At 41.3% G+C, this 11,075-nt stretch overlaps 1 pseudogene; it reads left to right on the plus strand.

The window, feature by feature from the left end:
• The first annotated feature begins 4,960 nt into the window (after nt 1–4,960).
• On the plus strand, nt 4,961–5,306 carry LOC102282303 (small ribosomal subunit protein uS10-like; annotated as a pseudogene).
• The last annotated feature ends 5,769 nt before the right edge of the window (nt 5,307–11,075 follow it).

The raw sequence follows: 11,075 nt of genomic DNA on the forward strand, positions 1-11,075 counted from the left end.
ACATTAAGCAACATCTCAAAGGAGAAGAGAAAGGATAGTTCTTGCCTGTTGTGGCCCAGCAGCTTAGCTTTATGATCTCGCATACCTTTCTTCATTAGCATGTGCCCCCTACCAAGAAAAGTAATTCTATAAAATAATTTTACCCGCTTCCCAGTCCAAAAAATACTATCTTTTCTTTTAATTTATTCTCACTTCATTCATTCAACATTTATAAAGCAACTTCAGTGTGCCAAGCACTGATTCTTCCTACATTTTTGTTGTTTTCAAATTTTCACGGGTAGAGATTTAGGAGTTGGCTATAATAAAAATTCAGAAATGAGCAAGATTTTAATTTCAGGGGGTAAAAAGCTTAATAGTCAGGAATACATTTAGTATTGAGTTGCTGGCAACAGAAAAACTAGTGTGAATTGGCTTAAATCCATGACTTCATTGGCTCACAAGTCTTTTAAAGGCCAGAAGTTTTAGGCAGGTTTTTTCTCCAGAACTTCACAGAGTCCCTAGGCTTTGGCTCCTTTAGGATTCTCTGGGCCCTACCCTCTGAATGACAGCTTGCCCTTCTCAGTTTCCCTTGTAATAGCAGTTATCCCACATCTCACCTCTTCCACCTTGCCAAAAGAAAAGGAGTTCTTCACCTATTTCCCACAAATGAAAATGGAAGCCTGCTTCCCAGGATCCTCCAGCAAACAGGGGAATTTCCTCCCCATCACTGTCTTGAATCTGGCCATATAACCATCCTGGAACCAATTGCCTCACCCAGGGAATGAGATACACTGGTTGGTTTCAGCCCTACAGGATCTACCAAATATGTTGTCCATTCCACACCAGATGTGTAGCTGAGCAAAGGAAAACATATCCCTAAAGGGAAAAAAGTTTGAAGACTGTTAGAGAAATGAAGGAATAGACATTGATGAAGCAGTCAACAAGTGTTCATTACACAGGTATGTGGTCAGGCCACCCAAGATGGCTGTTCTCTTGCTCGCTGTACATCCCCTGATCAACCAGTACCTGCTTCACCTACACCCTACTCACCTGATCAACCTTCCCTCTTAATCATAGAGCCTAATAGGTAACTGCCTATGTGCTTGCCCCCTGCCCTGGCTGCTGATTTCCCTAGTAACTGAGGAACCAACCTGACAACTGGTAGCCTCCTTCTCCCCATAGTAGTGAAAACTGCTGCTATGTCCTGCCTGCCATCTGCTGTACATGGTGGGATACTCCTTCAGAACCTTTTGCTTCAGATGCATAAGATTCCCTGTCCAGTAAACCATTGACGTCTCTGCTGTTGTTCTGAGTTCTTTCCTAGGTCTCACAGCCAGGGAATTACAAGGTTTACAGAGTTTTCCAGAGCAGCATTCCAGTTTCTCTATATAACACTCAAACGCTCAGAAATGTTTGACCCTTTGCGACCGCATGGACTGTAGCCTCCCAGGCTCCTCTGTCCATGGGATTTTCCAGGCAAGAATACTGGAGTGGGTAGCCATTTCCTTCCCCACCCAGGGATCGAACCTAGATCTCCTGCATTGCAGGCATATTCTTTACCAACTGAGCCACCAGGGAAGCCGGTTTCTCCACCTCACATAAAGAAATATGTCATCACTGCTGGGTAGCTTATAGAATCCTTGATTCTTAGGATTAAAAGGAATTACACATAGAGTCCAATCTAACCCTTCATGTTATAGTAATTAAGGCTGGGAAGATTGAAGTAATTTGCCCCCAAGTTACACAATTTAGTGAGCAGCATCAAAAAGAACATAACTCAGATGTTTTTATTTTTGATCTAACATTCTTCTTGAGTGTCATTACAACACAACAAAATCATACCATATGATAAGTCATTTCTGTTATTCTATAAACACTGAGTTTATTGGCAGAGAATATTTTTTGTTGGGTTTGTGTAACGGTAGGTAGGAAAAAGTGAAAGAATGGAAAAAGAGAACAGTTTTGATGTCTTTTTAATTTTAATTCACACAAATTTCTAACACATTTATTGACTGAGAAAATATGACGCTAGGACTTTGATAATAAGAATCTTCACGGTAAGACTTCTAAGTCCTGATCCCAGGGCTGTACACCATTTGGTGAAAAGACAAATTCCAGGCTCTGCTCTCAACAATTGGTGTGTTTGAGACCTACGAAATAATGCACATTTATAATGCTTTTGATCTGAGGAAGAACTCTTCAGAGTAGAGAAAATGTTCATGCTAGTCAATAGATAAACATCACAGACCCACCTGTGCTCTGGGACCTGTGAACTTTCCTCCAGGTCACAGAACTGCATTGCATTTTCAGGGCAGACCAGCTAGCAAGGGCCAGCTGTGGGTGAGGGAAGAATAGACAAGAGAAAACCAAAAGTGCCCTCCCTGAGCCTGGAGAATCTCTTCATTAGTATTCACACACCTTCTGGATATGGAGAGCCTACTCAAAGGCGAAGAGTTTACTCAGATGGTACTTATCTTAAACCCTTATTTATCACTAGTATCTCTGCAGCAATTAGTTGTTTGTTTTTTTTTTATTAATTGGAGGATAATTGCTTTACAACGTACAACAACATGAATCAGCCATAAATATATTACACATATATCCCCTCCCTCTTGACTCTCCCTCCAAACCCCTGCCCCCATCCCACCACTCTAGGGCATCACAGAGCACTGGGTTGAGCTCCCTGTTACACAGCAACTCCCCACTACCTATCTGTCTCACGTATGGTAATGTATATATTTCAATGCCACTCTCTAAATTCACCCCACCCTCTCCTTCCCCGGGTGTGTCCACAAGTCCGTTCTCTACATCTACATCTCTTTTCCTGCCCTGAAGATAGATTCATCAGTATGCTTTTTCTAGATTCCACACAAATGCATTAATATACAATATTTGTTTTTCTCTTTCTGGCACACTCCACTCTGTATAACAGGCTCTGGGTTCATCCACCTCAGTTCAACTGACTCAGACTCATTCCGGAGTAATATTCTATTGCATATATGTATGTCAACTACAAGTTGGCACTAGCCAAGGGCATTTGCCATCTGCTTCTGTGGAGATTGAATCCTGTGCTGCTGCCGCTGTTGACCTTTAACACCCCTAAAAGGAATTCAGTATCCTCTGTAACACTATATTTTGGTCCTTTCTTATCTCTTAGTCTCTTCCAGCACAAGGACTATATTTTACTCACAATTGAATTTTCATCCATTGCACAGAGTAGATGCCAAATTAATGTTTAGTGAGTTGGATTGAACTGAGTCATATGATGTCTGTCTTGCCTTCAAAGCATATTCAAATCACACTTTTCTTCCAGAATACGTCCTAAACTATCCTAACTGTAGGTTCAGTCTATGTCTTGAGTCAACATAGTTGCTTCCTCTATCCAACTCCAAAACTTCAAGTGCAGCCCCACCTCAACTCCCAGGACCGTGTATAAACTGAGCCAGGAGACTGAGTAACTAGTCCACATTCCAGAGCTCAGCATTAAATCGTCTTTGCCACTAGTCCAATCGTCCATTTATTTGTTTCTTTAATAAACATTTAAAAGCCAACTTGGTGCCAGGCCCTATGCTGTCATTGTTGTTTAATCCCAAAGTCACGTCTGACTCTTTTGTGACACTATGGACTATAACCTGCCAGCCTCCGCTGTCCATGGGGTTTCCCAGGCAAGAATATTGGAGTGGATTGCCACTTTCTTCTTCAGAGGATCTTCCCAACCCACAGATGGAACCTGCATCTCCTGAATTTCAGGCAGATTATTCACCACTGAGCCACCTAGGAAGCTCAGGCCCTATATCAAGTGCAAAAGAAATAAGGATGAAGATGTTATGAGCTGGGCCCTCAGGGAGCCCACAGCTAGTTAGTTGAGGGGCAGGGGGGACATTAAACAGGCAACCCTGTGTCAGACCCTGTATCATATTTTGCCCAATCTCCAGTCTCTGTGCTCTATTTCGTTTTCTTGGTATTCTCTGTCTTCTTTCTTGTTCCAGAAACCCCAACTCTCCAGACTGGAAATTGAAATCCTACTTGCAATCCTACTGTCAGGACAAAAGACTTGTGCAGTTTTCTTTTCCATATAACCAGCCCTTCTGCACACCGCTTTCCATTGAGTGAGAAAAGTCTGACTTCTTCACAGGGTCTCTGATTCTTTGTTTCAGGACTCTCTGACCTGGCTCTCAAGTTTGGCATCTAATATGAATTATCCAGTACTCTTTAGGATTAAAGTACATAATTCTCTGTGTATCCTATTTAGAACGGATATCCTCAGGATCCATTCCCCAGATGTTCTAAATATCTGTATTTATTACAAGCCTCCCAGGCAATTTTAAAACAGATGGTCCAGAGACTTTAAGAAGCATTGTCCTAAGATTCACATATTCACTTAAATTTTAGAATTATCTACACTGTCTCTATCTCACCCCACCATCACAATTTGGACCCTGAAAACCTTCAAGGATTGGGATAATTCCCCAATTCTCCTGCCGAAGGAAGTGGAATTCAGTCAGCAGAAGACTTACTGTGCATGACTATGTTCTTTGACTTTTGAATATTATCTTCCCCAAAGTCCCCATCACTGGGCAGCGTACCTATTGGGACAGCTTAGATGCTTAATCTTGACCTCCTGGCCAGTTATGTGCTTGAACTCTGATCTATTTCTATTACCCCTGAAACATCATGCTTTGTCCATCAATACCTGAAAGTCAGTCAGTCTCTCACCTCTCTATCTGCTGTCACTACCTAGCCAGGTTTGGCTCCAGATTCCAGAATTCCCCACCTGGCCTATCCAAGTGATAATTATTGACTGTCTGTGCAAGTTCTCAGAAATCCCAGGCCATGGTCATATTTTCTTAGAAATCCCATGCTCTTTGAGGAAGACTCAGACACCGCTGTAGCAGAGCCCTGTGCCACCCACTCCTGCTCCTGCCTCCCCAGTGCTCGCTCTCACTGAGGAACAAGTTGGTCAGGAAACCACGCCACAGCCATGCCCTTTAAAGACACTGGTAATCCTCCACTGGAGCCAAAGGTGGAGGATCACCCTCACCAGCCGCAATGTGAAGTCTCTGAAGAAGGTATGTGCTGACCTGATGAGAGGTAGGAAGGAAAAGAATCTGATAGTGAAAGGACCTGATCAGACTCTGAGGCCCACCAAGACAGAATAACTATGAGAAAAAATTCCTTGAGGTGAAAGTTCTAAGACTTGGGATCAATTTCAGATGAGGATCCACAAGCGACTCATTGACCTGCACAGTCCTGAAATTGTCAAGCAGATCACTTCCATCAGTAATGAGCCAGGAGTCGAGGTGGAAGTCACCACTGCCTATGCCTAAGTCAACCTTTTTAATAAACTGATAATCAGTTGTTAAAAAGAAAAATGAAATCCCATAGCACCAATTGTCTGTATCACTCAGTTCACCTGTTATGCCTAGATCTGTTACCAACATCCTATCTCACCAGCAAGATTGTAAATTAATATTACTGAGTATTCGTGGGTTAAATAATCACATAGGCCCTAACTATGGAAGACACAAAATAAGATATTTATAGTAAAAGTAAAGGACCAGAGGAACTGACATTACCAGAAAAGTCAGGCTTAGAAGAGATGCTGGAGTTCACACTGAGTTACCAGGGAAAAAAGTGATTTTTAACCATCGTAGTAATATTTTCCATTCACTGAGGACCAATCATGTGTACCAGGCACTGTACTAGATATATTAAATGTCATTCTTCTAATCCTTACAACTATCATTTGAAGAAACCTTTGACGCTCAAGGAAGTCTATAAACTTTCCCATGATGACACAGCTAGAAAGTGAAGGAGTTGAGATAATTTAGGTTGACTCCAAAGCCCATAGTATATCTGCACACATGTGTGCTAAGTTGCTTCAGCTATGTCTGACTCTTTGTGACCCTATGGACTGTAGCCTGCCAGTCTCCTTTGCCCATGGGATTCTGCAGGCAAGAATACTGAGGTGGGTTGCCACCCCCTCTTCCATGGTATGTCTACTACACTACAAACCAAGGAAATAATTATCACCAGCTCCTCAATTTGCCAGAGCTATTGCTAGAGCACATTATTCCTGTAAAACTCTAATATCACTTGAAAATTTTCAATGAGTTCAAAAGATTGTAAGAAAGAAATTTTTCCAAAATAATCAGGGAATAGTGTATAGGTGGGAATACAGAGCATTACCGGAAAATGTCCTGCCCAACAGCTGTGTTCATTCCTCCATTCAACTCAGTGGTACTAAACATAAAGCCAAATGAACTCTGGGCATTTTAATATTGTTTTCTCTTTGGGGAACCTAACTTCTCCTTAATATGACAGGAAAAAAGCCCACCTAGCTGACTGTTGCTTGGTGCCTCATTCTACTAAGGCTTTATGGCTGAGCTTCTGTAGTTTGTGTCTGCTTGAAAGAGCCTCTGGCCTCTTTCCTAGTTTTAAAGGCTGTCCTCAGCAGGAACACTGGATTACTAGCCCTAGTTAAAGAGCACTTAGAGCCATGCTGGTTAAAACACTTGCATGACTTCCAGGCAACTGCAATAGAGGCCAAGAATTAATTAATTGATGCCAGTGGGAGTTGAAAGCTTGGGATAAGGGCACTGCAAAGCCTGGGAGCATCTGCCTCACACCACAAAGCTCACATTCCCAGCATTCCAGCTGCTGTGAGGAGTAGTGCTGAGAGCATTGCATTGAAGGAGTTACAAGCCCAGGTCTGGGTCTATGGGAACTTGAGTCTTGCTGATCTTTCTGAGGCTAATTCCTCATCTGTAAATAAGAAGAGTAATCCCTGTACTACTCATTGCAGAAGATTTTGTGAGGCTCAGATGAACTATCTGTATGTGAAGCCTCCATAAAGACTGTGACTGGAGTAAATGCCTCCCTTGAGTGCTCCCAGAACAATCCGTGCTTCCCCAACAAGCACTTGTTGTATTTCACAGTTATTACTTCTTTGTCTTGTCTTTCTCTTATGTACTGTACAATTCCATAAGGACAGGGATGGTATCGATATTGCTCAACACTGGCTCCTAGAATCTACCACAGTGCAGACTGCTTGGTTGTTGCTCAAGAAATGCCTGGGAGATGAATGAATAGTGCACAATGAATAATTGTAGTCCTATGTAGTGTTCTTTATTTTGTGGAAGCTTCATGCCACATGGTAAAACAAATCCCATGTCACCATCACTGTCAGCTACAGGCAACTTTTTTTTTTTTTTTTCACTTTATAACTGTTGTTTCATACTCAGAAGCAGTCCTCAAGAAGTGTACAGTCCAAAGAGAATAATACATGTAGAGATGAAAAATCAAATTAAAAAAACACAGTAAATGCCATTTCTAATAAGTTCTCACTTTCAATTCAACTTTTTCAAAGAACTAACCTCTGGGGTAATTCCAAACATCTTAAAATTACAAGTTTCTCTAGGACTAAAACTACCATATGACCCAGCAATCTCAATATTATGCATATACCTTGAGGAAACCAAAACTGAAAAAGATATATGTACCCCAATGTTCGGGCTTCCCTTGTGGCTCAGCTGGTAAAAAATCCACCTGCAATGCAGGAGACTTGGGTCCAATCCCTGGGTTGGGAAGATCCCATGGAGAAGGGAAAGGCTACCCAATTCAGTATTCTGGCCTACGGAAGTCCAGGACTGTACAGGCACAACTGAGTGACTTTCACTTTCACCCCAGTGTTCACTGCAGCACTATTTACAATAGCTGGGACATAGAAGCAGCCCAATGGCAGCCCACTCCAGTACTCTTGCCTGGAAAATCCCATGGACGGAGGAGCCTGGTAGGCTGCAGTTCATGGGGTCGCTAAGAGTTGGACACGACTGAGCGACTTCACTTTCACTTTTTACTTTGATGCATAGGAGAAGGAAATGGCAACCCACTCCAGTGTTCTTGCCTGGAGAATCCCAGGGACGGGGGAGCCTGGTGGGCTGCCGTCTATGCGGTCACACAGAGTCAGACACGACTGAAGCGACTTAGCAGCAGCAGCAGCAGATGTCCATCAACAAATGAATGGATAAAGAAGCTGTGGTGCACATATACAATGGAATATTACTCAGCCATAAAACGGAATGCATTTGAGTTGGTTCTAATGAGGTGGATGAACATAGAGACCGTCATACAGAGTGAAGTCAGAAAGAGAAAAGCGAATATCACATATTAGTACATATATATGGAATCTAGAAAGATTATACTGATGAACCTATGTGAAGGGCTGAAGTGGAGACACAGACATAGAGAACAGACTTATGGACAGGGGCGGCGGGAGGATGGAAACATATACACTACCTTATGTAAAATAGATAGCCAGTGGGAATTTGCTGTATGTCTCAAGGAAATCAAACCAGGGCTCTGTGACAATCTAGAGGGGTGGGAGGAGGTGGGAGGCGGTTCAAGAGAGAGGGGACATATGTATACCTATGGCTGATTCATTTTGCCGTATGGCAGAAATCAACACAATATTGTAAAAGAATTATCCTTCAATTAAAAATATTCGGCAAAAGTAATACAATTATATAAAGTTTAAAAATAAAATAAAATAAAATAAATCATGTTTGTAAAGCATATTTAATAAAACAAAGCAAATGCTCATATGAAAAAAAAAAATAAAAAAATAACTACAAGTTTTTATATTTAAAGACCATAGACTGCCTTGTGTGTCCAGATGGAGTATTTTAAGTATAAATTCAATTGTGTAGAAATCCCAGATATTTTTGTGGAGGAGTAACTATTTTCTGAAAGCACTAATCACCAGAAGTAAACATGTGTAGGAAGGTGTGGAGGAGCGGGGCAGAAGTGTGTCAGAGGATGTTTCTGTAGATTCCAGTGAAACCTTTTTGGAGATAAATATGCAAAGACTCAAAACACAAAGGTAGGCACTATCATTTGCAAAGACCTACACGCAGTGAGAAGAAATTGGAAAACCAATGTACATTGCTTCAAAGCCCCAATATTTTTAGTACCTTGAAATTATTAAATTTTTATCTGCTTTTATGTGAAACAAATATGCAAACTAACCTAACAACTTGAGCAGAATGTCAAGGGATTCTTCTGAAGGTTATTTTCTCTGTGATAGGACTACAGAAGAGACTTGGGTACAAGAGCATCACATTATACCAGGAAGCCTGGCAACACTTTTGGCAAGGAAGTGTTTGGTGAAGTCTTTATCACCACTGGGAAGAGCAAGCAGGAGAAGGTGAAATGGTGAAAACAAGTTGGGAGGTTCTAATAAAAGTAGTTTCCTAGTCTAATAGTAGTGACAGATGAACTAAAAAGTGAAAAGTGAAAGTGAAGTTGCTCAGTCATGTCCGACTCTGCAACCCCAGGGACTGTAGTCTACCAGGCTCCTCCGTCCATGGGATTTTCCAAGCAAGAGTACTGGAGTGGGTTGCCATTGCCTTCTCCAAGAGATCTTCCCAACCCAGGGATTGAACCCAGTCTCCCGCATTGTAGGCAGACACTTTACCGTCTGAGCCACCAGGGAAGTCCCTACAGGTGAACTGGTGAGCCCCAAAACAATTAAGTTTGAAAAGACAGATTGTAGAGTTTCCTTTGTTGTTCAGTTCCTAACTCATGTCCAACTCTTTATGACCCCATGAACTACAGCACTCCTGGCTTCCTTATCCTTCACTTTCTCCCAGAGTTTGCTCAAATTCATGTCCATTGAGTCAGTGATTTCTTAAACATTTTTAATACCTCCCTTAGAGAAAGCAAATTTTTGATGAGTAAAAGTCCCCCTGAATTCATTATACAACAAATAATTCTGAGATGGGATCTCAGTATTTTTTGTTGTTATTCAGTCACCAAGTTGTGTCCAACTATTGGCAACTCCATGGACTGCAGCACTCAAGCCTTCCCTGTCCTTCACTGTCTCAGTATTACTTACTTGCAGGAAGTTCATTTTAAGCTTTTACCTGGAATTGTGCCTATGGGAGACACTTTGGGGAGTATAACACACACAGAGTTGTTCCCCAATATCTGTGCTCCCTTCTAGCTATGGCTGAGCACAAGAGCACCAAAAACAAAGACTTCATTTCCACCCTCCCCTGCAGCTAGGCATGCACATGACTAAACTCTACAAAGCGGTTTCCAGGAACCTTCCTTAAGGACTGGTGCTTATTGTTCGTTATCTCATCTTTGCCTCTTTCTCCTTTCTTCCTCCTGAGAGAGATGCTGCCATTTGGAGGCTGAGGACCACATTCTTGGTTGAAGCCTGCAATCTGAAGACTTTTAGAGCATAAGTCACTACTCCAGCCCTGGATGGCCTATGTTTTGACTTAAATGAGAAACAATGCATTTTTATCCTGATGAAACCACTATTATTTAGAGGTTTTCTGTTATTGCTGAACTTAAGCCTTGTTGATACAGGGAAGGTTTGTATTCAAAGTAGGTAAGAAGCAGTCCCCAACTTTAAGAAGTTTCATAAACCTAAGAAGAACATGAGTGGTATACACTAAACTGCAAATTTGTACAAAGCATAAAATTATTATAAAATTTAGAGTGTCACAAGTTCAAAATATTATCGTTGAGCCTGGGAACAAAAAAAGGAAGACAAGTCACCTCTGTTAGAAGATAAAGAGGGAAGGAATAGTGTGGCTCAAGTGGCATTTGAAATGGGCCTTAAAGAAGAATAGAATTTTGATAGATAAAAGTGGAGAGAAAGACAAAACAGGCAGAAAGAACAGCATTTCAAAGGCTAGAAGGAGAAAAGCATGAATTGTGTTCAAAAAAGTTTAAGTGATTCAGAGCACAGGTTGTAGACAGTGATCCTTACTGATCACCCAATTGACCTATTTCCTTTCCTTGCTGCATTTTTTTCATGACCTTTGTCATGATCTGATTGTGTCAACTCTGATATCTGTTTATTTTCTAGAATAACCAGAATTTCAGTTCTCCAACCTTTTGGTTTCAGCAACTCCTTTACATCCTTAAAAATTATTTAAGGCCCCAAAAAGCTTTGGTTTATGAAGGATATATCTATAAATACAAACTGTATTAGAATGAGTATAGAGTTTTAGTTATGTAAGATAAATAAGTTATAGAGATATGCTGTATAACATGTCTACTATTAAGAACACTACACTGTG

This window comes from Bos mutus, chromosome 3 (assembly GCF_027580195.1).
Source record: "Bos mutus isolate GX-2022 chromosome 3, NWIPB_WYAK_1.1, whole genome shotgun sequence".
Classification (NCBI taxonomy): Eukaryota; Metazoa; Chordata; class Mammalia; order Artiodactyla; family Bovidae; genus Bos; species Bos mutus.